Genomic DNA, 11,302 nt, shown 5'->3' with positions numbered 1-11,302 from the left:
ATCAACGTCATAATGTACGCTATCTTTGAGCGGTCCGAGGGGAATGAAGAAGGCTGAAAATAAGGGAGCACTGGGAAAGAAATGCTCGGCAGGTTCTGGAATGTCCATCGTAGCGCTCCAGGGGAGATAAGTGGGGTTCACGGGAAACCGGGGTGACTGCGCTGCTACCAGCCGGGTTACTGAGGAGGTTATCGTCGTTGTAGGCTGTCTACTAGGCAACCCACGGAATTGCTCCTGCAAAGCGTCCAATGCTAGGTCGTGACGGTTGGCTACGTCCTGGAACCTTTCCATCAGACCAAGATGCAACTCCTCGTGTCTACCAATGAGGGCTCCTTGGGAGGAGATGGCATTGCGGAGCTGGTCCAAGCCTGCTGGGTCAGTCATGGCCAGTTCATACTATCAGGTTTCAGGTAAGACCCAAGTGCAGACTGTGTTGAAGTAAAAATGTTTATTGCAACAACAGGGGCAGGCAAATGACAGGTCAAGGCAGGCAGGGGTCGATAATCCAGAGTAGTGGGGCAAAGGCACAGGATGGCAGGCAGACTCAGGGTCATGGGGCAGGCAGAGTGGTCAGGCAGGCAGGCTGAGTCAGGACAGGCAAGGGGCAAAACCAGGAGGTCTCAAAAAGAGAGACTGAGGAAAATCAGGAGCTGAGACAAAACGCTGGTTGACTTGAACAAAAAAGACAAAATGGCCCAAACAGACAGAAAACACAGGTATAAATACCCAGGGGATAAGTGTGGAAAATGGGCAACAACTGGAGGGAGGTGGAGACAAGCACAAGGACAGGTGAAACAGATCAGGGTGTGACAGTACAGGCACCCGGCCCGACACAATGTCTATGTTCATGTTTTAAATGTAAATTATATATATTTTTGTCTTTAATGTCTTTTTCATTATGTGTCGGACGTCAGGAAGACTAGCTGTCGCCATTGGCGTCGGCTAATGGGGATCCTAATAAAAATCATATACTGTCTGCAGGCCTAAGACAGTAAAAGTGGATTTGTTGGAAAGTCCTTGAACCTGTTTTCAAACTTGTGGTACGCACCTCCACCTTAGCCCTGTGAAGACATCAGAGATCCTTGTACACAATGAACACGAGCTATGGCCAGTCTGGAGCAGAGCCAGGAAGGAAGGAGTGTAATGCATCCGCCGTAGCAAACACCAGCGCGTATTCACATCCGTTTATTCAATTAAATCTTGTTAATTCATCATTGCCTGTGTCAGAATGCCTGTGCTTTTCTCCCCTCCCTCCTCCAGAGTGAGGAATGTTTATTCCCATGGCCCACCAACACACTAATGGGAGTGGCCTGATTTCTGAAACATTTGGAAATCCAATGATATTCGTGCAAGATGTCTCCGAAAAGTCACAGACAAACGGTTTGGTTTGGATGTGTTCTGCCATGGCCGTTGAGGATGTTCTTGTTGAGTGTTCAGGCAGATAACATATGGATAATGGTCTGTGGTTGGCATGCTGGGTCTGTCTTGGGATTCTTCTAGTCCTGTGTGTTCAAAAAAGGATCAGCATAATACAAATCATAATTACAAAACAAGATGCAATTGACACAAAGCGGTGAAACATGGCAGGCTTCTTTGCAATTATAACGGATCCCGTGACGACCATTGTTGGCATCGAAGACCAGCCCAGGAAGTATAATGTTACCTTTTTTTCTGTTGACATTAGGGTTTAACGTCTCTCCTTTCTCTTAAAGCCGTTGAACATTATTTTAGTCATGGTCATTGAGAGCTGACGCTCTAAAGACAGTTGATTCACCTCAGATGACTCCTTATTCTCACTGTAAACGATCACTCTCTCTCCACTTATTTACCCCTCCTTCTGTCTCTCTGTCGATCCCTCTCTACCTATCGTCCCCCCCCCCCTCTCACATGCACTTTACCATGCACCCAGAGCCTACGTAGATAGGAGTAAAGCCTTCTAAATCAGATTAACTGCAGGCTTCCAGGCCTCCTCAGCAGCCAACATTTCACTGCCTCCGTCATCAACCCTGCAGTTGTTTGGAAGGTGCGTGTTAATCAAAGAGCCCTGTTGTTGGGCGCCTTACGCAAGGAGTGTGACTGTGGTGACCCTATCTTATGAATCAGTATCGCACTACACGCTCCCTGCAACCTCTCCCTTCAGCCCTGCACCCCTTCGGCTCAACTCAACACTGAGCGACAGTGGGACAGTTACACTGGAACTCTACACTCACTCTACAGCATGCTGCAACCATGGAGGGAAAATCCTGTCAATATCCTCAATCTCTCCAAGGCATGACACAAACACAAACTGCATCTGAATAGAATAAACTTAGAGAGTGTATGAAGTGATACCGCAATCCTGTTGTTTACAAGTTGTCTCTGAGAAGGATGTGTTCCTATAGGAAGTGCTGGATTGATAAGACCAAGGGGATAGGGAGAAAGAGAAACAGAGTGTGAGAGAGAGGGAGGGGCAGAGAGAAAAAGAGAGCAAGAGGATAAAGCAGTGTACCTTTACTTTCAACCGTCACAGAGGGATGAGCTTAGAGCACAGCTGCATCTCGTGGCAAGGATTAGAAGGAGAAAAAAAGACAAGAGTCAAACCAGAGATCATCCCTGTTCCCCAGACTCAGCATCAAAGTCCTGTAAACTCAGCAGGGAGGTAAACCACAAACATGGCTAAAGACCCTGAGACAGACAGACAGACAGACACACACACACACACACACACACACACACACACACACACACACACACACACACACACACACACACACACACACACACACACACACACACACACACACACACACACACACACACACACACACACACACACAAAAGCAGGACAGAAGCCATAGCCAAGGGACAAATACACAAACAAACAGCAAGATTCTGCTGAGTCTGTGGTGAAAAGAGCAGTGTAGGTTAAGAGGTGAAGGGGGGGGGCGACGACAAAATCCCTCAGCGTGAGATTGTTAGTGTAAGAAAGAGGTACACATCCAAGTAAACAGTCATTTTCCGGCTTTTATAAAGCTGTGAGTGAGTAGTGATGACAGGGGCTGGCATGTAAAGTAATACTCAGGTAATAACACAGAGTTTGTGTTTCCAGTAGCCATGTGTAGTGGAGGTTAAGGTAACAGTTGACAGTAGTGATTATAGTGTCAGGGGAGAGTGTTGACAGGGACATCTTGGAGTAGTGCTACAGATGTAGGATCTTAATTTGATCACCCTGTTGCAGGATAACTTTCCTGCAAAGCAGGACATTTAAAACTTGTAGTGTATTTGATGTTTAAAAAGGATTCTGAAGTTTTTAATTTCCACTTTGAAATGCAAGACTTGATTTTCCCTTACAAAAAATGTATTAACCCCTACCAAAATATTGATGAATTATAATCCACATAATAATTCAAATGTTCTGTTGCTGCAGAATCATTTTCCTGCTGTAGCAGACTGGCTCAAATTAAGATCATACATCTGTAGTTAGCAGTTGGACTCAGTGCTGGCCTTGTCCCATTAGTTACATCTCTCCAACCTTTTCCCCAGACTGAGGTGGGAACAGGATACCTTATCAACAGCATTAGAAAGCACTCAAGAACTTCAAAACACACACACACACGCACCCGCACACACGCACACACACTCACAGAGAAAAAGGCAATAGAATACCTACGAGTTTAGCTATTAAATCCAAGCTCTCCTATAACAGGACCATATTTTCCAAAAACCTGAAGATGAATCACAACTCACTTTCAACATGAAACATATAGAAAAGCATTAATTTCTAATGAACATTCTTCTCATGTTCCCCTTGTGTACTGTTATGATTTCACATTCCGTACTGCTGAGGTATGTGTGTATGGGGCGTATTCCTGGGAGTGGTGAAATGAGCTGGGGTGGACAGAGCTGGCCAGGCCGTGGTCCAGGCTGTAGTCCAGGTCGTAGGCCAGGCTGTAGTCCAGGTCGTAGTCCAGGCTGTAGTCTAGGTCGTAGTCCAGGCTATAGTCCAGGTCGTAGTCCAGGCCGTAGTCCAGGTCGTAGTCCAGGTCGTAGTCCAAACTGTAGTCCAGGTCGTAGTCCAGGCTGTAGTCCAGGTCGTAGTACAGGTCGTAGTCCAGGCTGTAGTCCAGGCCGTAGTCCAGGCTGTAGTCCAGGTCGTAGTACAGGTCGTAGTCCAGGCTGTAGTCCAGGCCGTAGTCCAGGTTGTAGGTCAGGTCGTAGTCCAGGCTGTAGTCCAGGTCGTAGTCCAGGTTGTAGGTCAGGTCGTAGTCCAGGCTATAGTCCAGGTCGTAGTCCAGGCTATAGTCCAGGTCGTAGTCCAGGCCGTAGTCCAGGTCGTAGTCCAGGTCGTAGTCCAAGCTGAAGTCCAGGTCGTAGTCCAGGCTGTAGTCCAGGTCGTAGTACAGGTCGTAGTCCAGGCCGTAGTCCAGGTTGTAGGTCAGGTCGTAGTCCAGGCTATAGTCCAGGTCATAGTCCAGGTTGTAGGTCAGGTCGTAGTCCAGGCTGTAGTCCAGGTCGTAGTCCAGGTCGTAGTCCAGGTCGTAGTCCAGGCTATAGTCCAGGTCGTAGTCCAGGCCGTAGTCCAGGTCGTAGTCCAGGTCGTAGTCCAGGCTGTATTCCAGGTCGTAGTCCAGGCTGTAGTCCAGGTCGTAGTCCAGGCTGTAGTCCAGGTCGTAGTCCAGGCTATAGTCCAGGTCGTAGTCCAGGCTATAGTCCAGGTCATAGTCCAGGTTGTAGGTCAGGTCGTAGTCCAGGCTGTAGTCCAGGTCGTAGTCCAGGTCGTAGTCCAGGTCGTAGTCCAGGCTGTAGTCCAGGTCGTAGTCCAGGCTATAGTCCAGGTCGTAGTCCAGGCTATAGTCCAGGTCGTAGTCCAGGCTATAGTCCAGGTCGTAGTCCAGGCCGTAGTCCAGGTCGTAGTCCAGGCCGTAGTCCAGGCTGTAGTCCAGGCTGTAGTCCAGGCTGTAGTCCAGGCTGTAGTCCAGGTCATAGTCCAGGTCGTAGTCCAGGTCGTAGTCCAGGTCGTAGTCCAGGCTGTAGTCCAGGTCGTAGTTCAGACATTAGTCCAGGCTGTAGTCCAGGTCGTAGTCTAGGTTGTAGTCCAGGTCGTAGTCCAGGCATTGGTCCAGGCTGTAGTCCAGGCTGTAGGTCAGGCTGTAGCCCAGGTCGTAGTCCAGGCCGTAGTCCAGGCTATAGTCCAGGCTGTAGTCCAGGTCGTAGTCCATGCCGTAGTCCAGGCTATAGTCCAGGCTGTAGTCCAGGACATAGTCCAGGCCGTAGTCCAGGTCGTAGTCCAGGTCGTAGTCCAGGCCGTAGTCCATGCCGTAGCTCAGGACATAGTCCAGGTCGTAGTCCAGGTCGTAGTCCAGGTCGTAGTCCAGGTCGTAGTCCAGGCATTGGTCCATGCCGTAGCTCAGGACATAGTCCAGGTCGTAGTCCAGGCATTGGTCCATGCCGTAGCTCAGGACATAGTCCAGGTCGTAGTCCAGGCTATAGTCCAGGCCGTAGCCCTTCAGGTGATACAGAATGTATACTGGGTTCCCCGGCCAGGCTTCCCCACAGGCTGTAGTGGTAGCAGACCAATGCTAAACCATTCTAACCTCAGTTCCCAGGACTGCTGCTGCTGTTAAAAATACACTGCTCCCAAACACACTGCTTCCAACTGGGAACACGGGAGGACCTGTTCATAGAGTCTCAGTAGCACTAGTCCTGATGGACCTGAGTCAGACTCCTAGACGCTGGGCCTGTGGTTCTCAGGTCCCCAGCCTCCAGCCCCCGGAGCCTCGCTGAAAGATAATCCCCCAAACGGCTTCATTAGAGGGGGGAAGAAAAGGAGAACCTGGTGGTGTGGCTGAGGAACAGAGGGCAGATGAAAGAGCTGCTAATGGACAGAGCTACAGTATGTGGCTGATAAGGCCTCCAGACGCCGTGACGTGCAGGCCTGAAGGTGATAACCCAGAGCCAAAGCCAGTCTTTAACACAGGATCACTGTTTTATAGCTATACACCACATGCCACGGTCCACAGCCAGGCCTCTGCTTGACGTGACTGGGGATACAGGCCACCGAAGGAGAGAGAGAGAGTTAAACATCTACTTCTTGGATCAGCGGAAAGGAATACCTGAGATGAATGGACGACTGATAGAACGTGATATGATTACGAAGTGGAAAACATACACGTACTGTAAGTACAAAGCTTTATTGACAGACTGGGACAAGACTAAGTGGAGCTCATTGCATCTGTAAACTTCCTTGTTCACTCTCGGAGCAGTGACAGACACACTGCCTGACATAAAGTAGGTATGTGTGTTTCGAAAATTAGACACAAAGAGTCCGAGATAGAAGGAGAAACAAAGACACAAAACATAATTTTCATCATTGTTGCTGATACACCCAAATCTCTTCTCTCTTAAATCACCTCAGTCACCCCCAACCCCACACGCACGCACTCACGCACGCACGCACGCACGCACACACACACACACACACACACACACACACACACACACACACACACACACACACACACAGCATCCCACTCACCATACGTGGTTTGTGCTCTCCGCTCCATTGTACAGAGCTGATAGCTGGACAATCCTGGGAATGTGCCTTATTCAAAACACTCTCCCTTCTAATTAATGGCAACCAGATTAAAGGAAGGGATGGGATATACAACCTTTCTCTCCTCTCCCCCTGTTGCCTCCTCCCTGTTCTAGGGTGAACAACATCATGTTTTCAGCCATCTTAATGGGCCAAAACAGAGAGCAGGATGGGTAGGCGTCTATCTGCAGGGTTGTAGAGGAGAGGCATTGGGAAGACAAAGAGGGTTACAGGGGTAGACGGAGGGACAGAGCGAAGCAGAGGGATAGAGAGGGGGCTGAAGGGCTCTAAGTTAGGATGGAGACGTGCAGGAAATGATAAAAGAGGGAGAAATGGAGGGGTAGAGAGAGAGATGAAGTGGCCAGAGAGCGTGGGTTTATATACAGTAGGCCTTTCATCACAACTTCAACATAACATACTCTTCACATCCTACAGGCAAATAAGCTCTGTTCTCCCTAACCACTCCACTGAGAAACCTACCCATTTGGCCCTGGTTTCTTCAGTTGATGACTGGCTGTCATACTTCAAAGTTCCACACCTCTCTGTATTAAAGTGTTACTACGGGATAGCGCACTGGAGATCCCCAGGCCACCACAGGCCCTGCGGGGTATACTACGAATGAAGCTAGATGTACTCAGACTTTTCTGACATTAGGGTTTTTCACATTGCAGCTCAGGCTTCATCCATATTACGGAGGTAGATATTGATTGTGCATCCCCCACTTACTCGAGTCAGGCTTGTAACTGCGAGTCCATATCGCACATGGCCAAGTCAAACGCCAAAGTTTTCATTGAGACAATGCTGAAACATGATCAGTCCATGGGCTAGTCAGTGCCACAATAAAAATTTTGTTCTGACCAGCAAAATACAATTCTGAACCGGTTCGAACCAAAAGAAAATTACAGTTTATATTGCTCCTTTTTTAGCTTGTGAAATCAAACGCTTTTTACATTTAGCTCATTAAATTACTTTCACCAATCAATGTGAATAGAACAGCTTTCTATTGAGCTGGCACGCTAGTTGTTTAAATGCGTGATGGACGGACAAGCGTAAGGCACGAGATGCAAATGGAATTTTGTGGGTGGAGGATAGCGAGAGAGGGGGAAGGAGGAGGCTTGGAGTGCTGGGCATCTTGTATTGACATTCATTATCTGAATTAGGCCCACAGAAATATACCTAGCTACGGAGGAGCGGCTTCTATGGACGAACTTTGAATGTCCTTTGAACTTCCGAGAGTTGGCTTAGTGCTGGACCAGATATAGTTAACAAGCTTATGTGTGCAGAGCGGCAGCAGAATTAAAAACACCTCTTACCTTTTTGTAGTTAATAAATCCAATGTGAAACGTGATAACTTTAGTATCTTTAACTAACATTGAAAAAGTGAATCCATTCTTCTATAATATTTTGAGAATGGATTAACTTTTCAATGCTAGTTAAGGATACTATAGTTATCATATTTCATATTGGATTTATTAACTACAAAAAGGTAAGATTATTAAACATTAAACATCTCTCCCTATCTTCTAAATCACACTTGCAATGTCATTATAGTAGCCTATGCTTCGAAGGGGGAGGATCAGGTAGCCTAGACAGGCACACACACTGGCAAAGATTTTCAGCTGGCAGGCAGACAATGGAAGAAGTTACTGAGTGAAGGCTTTGCATAGTTGCTTTTGCTACGTTTTTTTTGCGAGGCTGGAAAAAATGCCCAGAACGTAAAAGAAAGTTATTAATCGCTAATCATGCTGTTAAAATAACAGTTTTGTTTCGGAACAGCATAGATCACTTTTGCTCACAGTTCTGTTTTTGTTCCTCAAAAAATGAGGTTATTTTCCAGTTTTCGGTCCTGTTCCCTGAACCAATTCCAATCCCTCTTTTAACACACAAGAACATTTGATTAATAAAATATTCCTCAGATATTGTCAGAGAATGAAGGGATGATGACGCAATCTTTGCGAGCTAGAGGGAATCTAATTTGATTGGTACTCAACTCACGCCTCAAACACATTCAGGATAAGTGGAGTGAGCACTGAGTTAGCCTGCGCCGGAGCAGGCCAGTTCTGAAGGAACCTTCGCCATAAAAATGTACCTGGCTAAAAGGTGAGCCACATTCGTGTCACCGGTTATCCCAAGTTGAACCAAAGGTAGCTCACTAACTCCTCTATCTAGATTCGTAGTACACGACTCTGGTTGGGTTAAGTTACCTCATCTTCATAGCCAATGTGGGTTTACCAGGGGAGATGCTAAATGCCTCCACATATGTGGGCTCTTTGCACACATCATTAATCATGTCTAGAAGACCCTCTCCAGAGGTTCACAGAGCGTGGCACAGAGGTCAGAGGTCAAAGTGATATCAGTGGTGGAGTTTGGGATGGTAGCCTTGTGGTTCAAACTGCTATCCTGATGGGAGAGTTGAGTTGCAGCCAGGCAAATCAGTCAGACCCATATAAACTGATAGCAGGACATGATAACCCCAGTTGATCTCCTTCAGACAGCCTCTGGTAGAAAGGGTCAAAGAAAAGGTCAGAGGAGGGTGGTCTCAATACCCAGACAGTAACTTACAGCATGCAGGACAACAGGGCTAACAGCAGGGCTACCCCAGTGTGGAGCACTGATCTGTGGGTAAGAGAGAGATGTTAGCGATGGGGTCAAGGATCACCATGCGGTCATTACAGTACCAATGTCCTATCAGCCACCTAATTACAGAGAATTGTGTGTGTGTGCGTGTATGTGTGTGTGTATCTGTTTGTGATATCCTCTACTGATCTTATATTTTGTTATGTTCAGCAGATAGTAATGTTTTGTGAAACACTTGAGTAACAGAGTCTATAACTGAACATTGAGACAGCTGAACAGAGTATCTAAACTGTGGAACATAGACTAATGACAATATTAGCACAGGCAATAACAATAACAAGGAAAGTGACATCACGGTGATGCTGTTATTGTGCTGTGCGTCTGTCCTCTGAATGGGGTGACACAGACAGCTCTCCGTAGCCCACTTGAACAGCCTTGAAATCTCCCAGGGTATGCAGACGTCACGGTACTTACAGTATGTACGCATAGCACTCACTGCCCTGCTACATCAGTCTAGTCTCAGAAGAGCAGAAAAACAATGCCAGAAACAGACATGCGCATGCTGCCGTAAAACTAGAGGATTCACTGAGCAAAGCCCCCTGAGTCTGTGTAGTGTCACTACAGCTTTACCACCTTGTTTATCCATGGCCGTGAGTGTGTGATTGTGCGTGTGTGTGTATACCCAAAAGGTCAGCTTAAACCTTCCTGTAAACTAAACTATATTATTTCTGAGCTGTGATAACGAGTAAAGTCAATGGCATGAAATTACTGTGTGAGCAAATCTCAGAGACAGACAGAGAAAGGAGAGAGAGAGAAAGAGAGAGATATATATAGAGAGAGAGGGTGAGTGGTAGAAAGAGAGAGATCTGTCTGTGTGTGAGAGAGATTCTATTTTCTCTCCCCAGCAGGCAACTTGGATGTCCTCTGAGGTCATTCCCTAGAGGACGCCACTGGCCTGCTCTGTCTGCCCAGTGGAGTCATGGAGCATGCTCAATGCTGTTTTCCCACAGAACTGGATTCTCATCTGAAATTCTGTGTGACTGTGACCCACTCTTACTACCGGCTGCTGCGTCAGACCAGACAGAGAACGGTCACTTCCCTGTCACTTCCCCGTCTACCACTCCTCCCTCAAACACAGCCCAATCAGAACACCAGGTCAAGAAGGGTCTTGGTTCCACCCAGGAAGTCTGTCCTGTCCCTTCATGAGGAAGGTCACGTCCAGGGGTTGCACAACTCATCTGGGTGTGTTATGTCGTATGTCTCTGAGGTCCGATCTCAGCACCAGCCCTAGCCCCATTGTGAATTCCCCCTCAGCAGCACAGCCCTGCATTCTCAGAGGATGTAACCTCTCCCAAAGCAGTGGTGATACACACCTCTCATTCACCTACTTACCGTAAGACCTGAGATCTGGCCATGGGCCATGAACATGTGCTTCCTCACTGGTCGAGAAGGGGGGGTGCCGCAAAGAATTCAAGGAAGTGACCACTCCTTCCCCCCAGCCAAGCGGACCTGAGGTAGGCTCCTACACTTGGCAGGTTCTAACACCTTACCAGCAAAACTCCTGTCTCAAAGGGGAAATATACACTACACAGCGTGCCAAACAGTGAGTTCTAGCGTATGGTAACATCTTAGCCATTCCAGCTCACGGCACTACAGAGTGGAAGGAAGGAGGAAGCTCGCTCAGTTCCTCACTTGTTCTTCCCTATCTTTCAAAATCCAATCGTCCACAATTCCCTATCTATAATAAAACCTTTCCTTAGACATCCTCTTTCCTGTCACCTTTCTGCAGTAGTTTCCAGTTATATCCCCTCCCTGCATCCATCAATCAACACCTCCCATCATTACACTGCAGACAGTTTTTCATCTCATGATCACATCGCATGATCATATCAATGGTAATACAGTAATCTTGATTCCACAGTACCCATCCCTGCCACTTCTGTCATCATTATTTCTCACATACTCTTTTCCCAGAGTACACATGATTTACCCTAACTCCACTTGGCCAGGCACCCTTAATCCCCTATTTCCAGTAACCTCTCTTCCTGGTTATGTTATTTGTTAATTGTGGAAATAAATTAAGAGATGCAAGATTTTTTTTATATATACGCAGTACTAGTCAAAAGTTTGGACACACCTACTCATTCAAGGGTT

This window comes from Salvelinus fontinalis, chromosome 18 (assembly GCF_029448725.1).
Source record: "Salvelinus fontinalis isolate EN_2023a chromosome 18, ASM2944872v1, whole genome shotgun sequence".
In the NCBI taxonomy this organism is placed as follows: Eukaryota; Metazoa; Chordata; class Actinopteri; order Salmoniformes; family Salmonidae; genus Salvelinus; species Salvelinus fontinalis.
The sequence above is the reverse complement of the archived record's forward strand: the minus strand, read 5'-3'. Positions refer to the sequence as shown.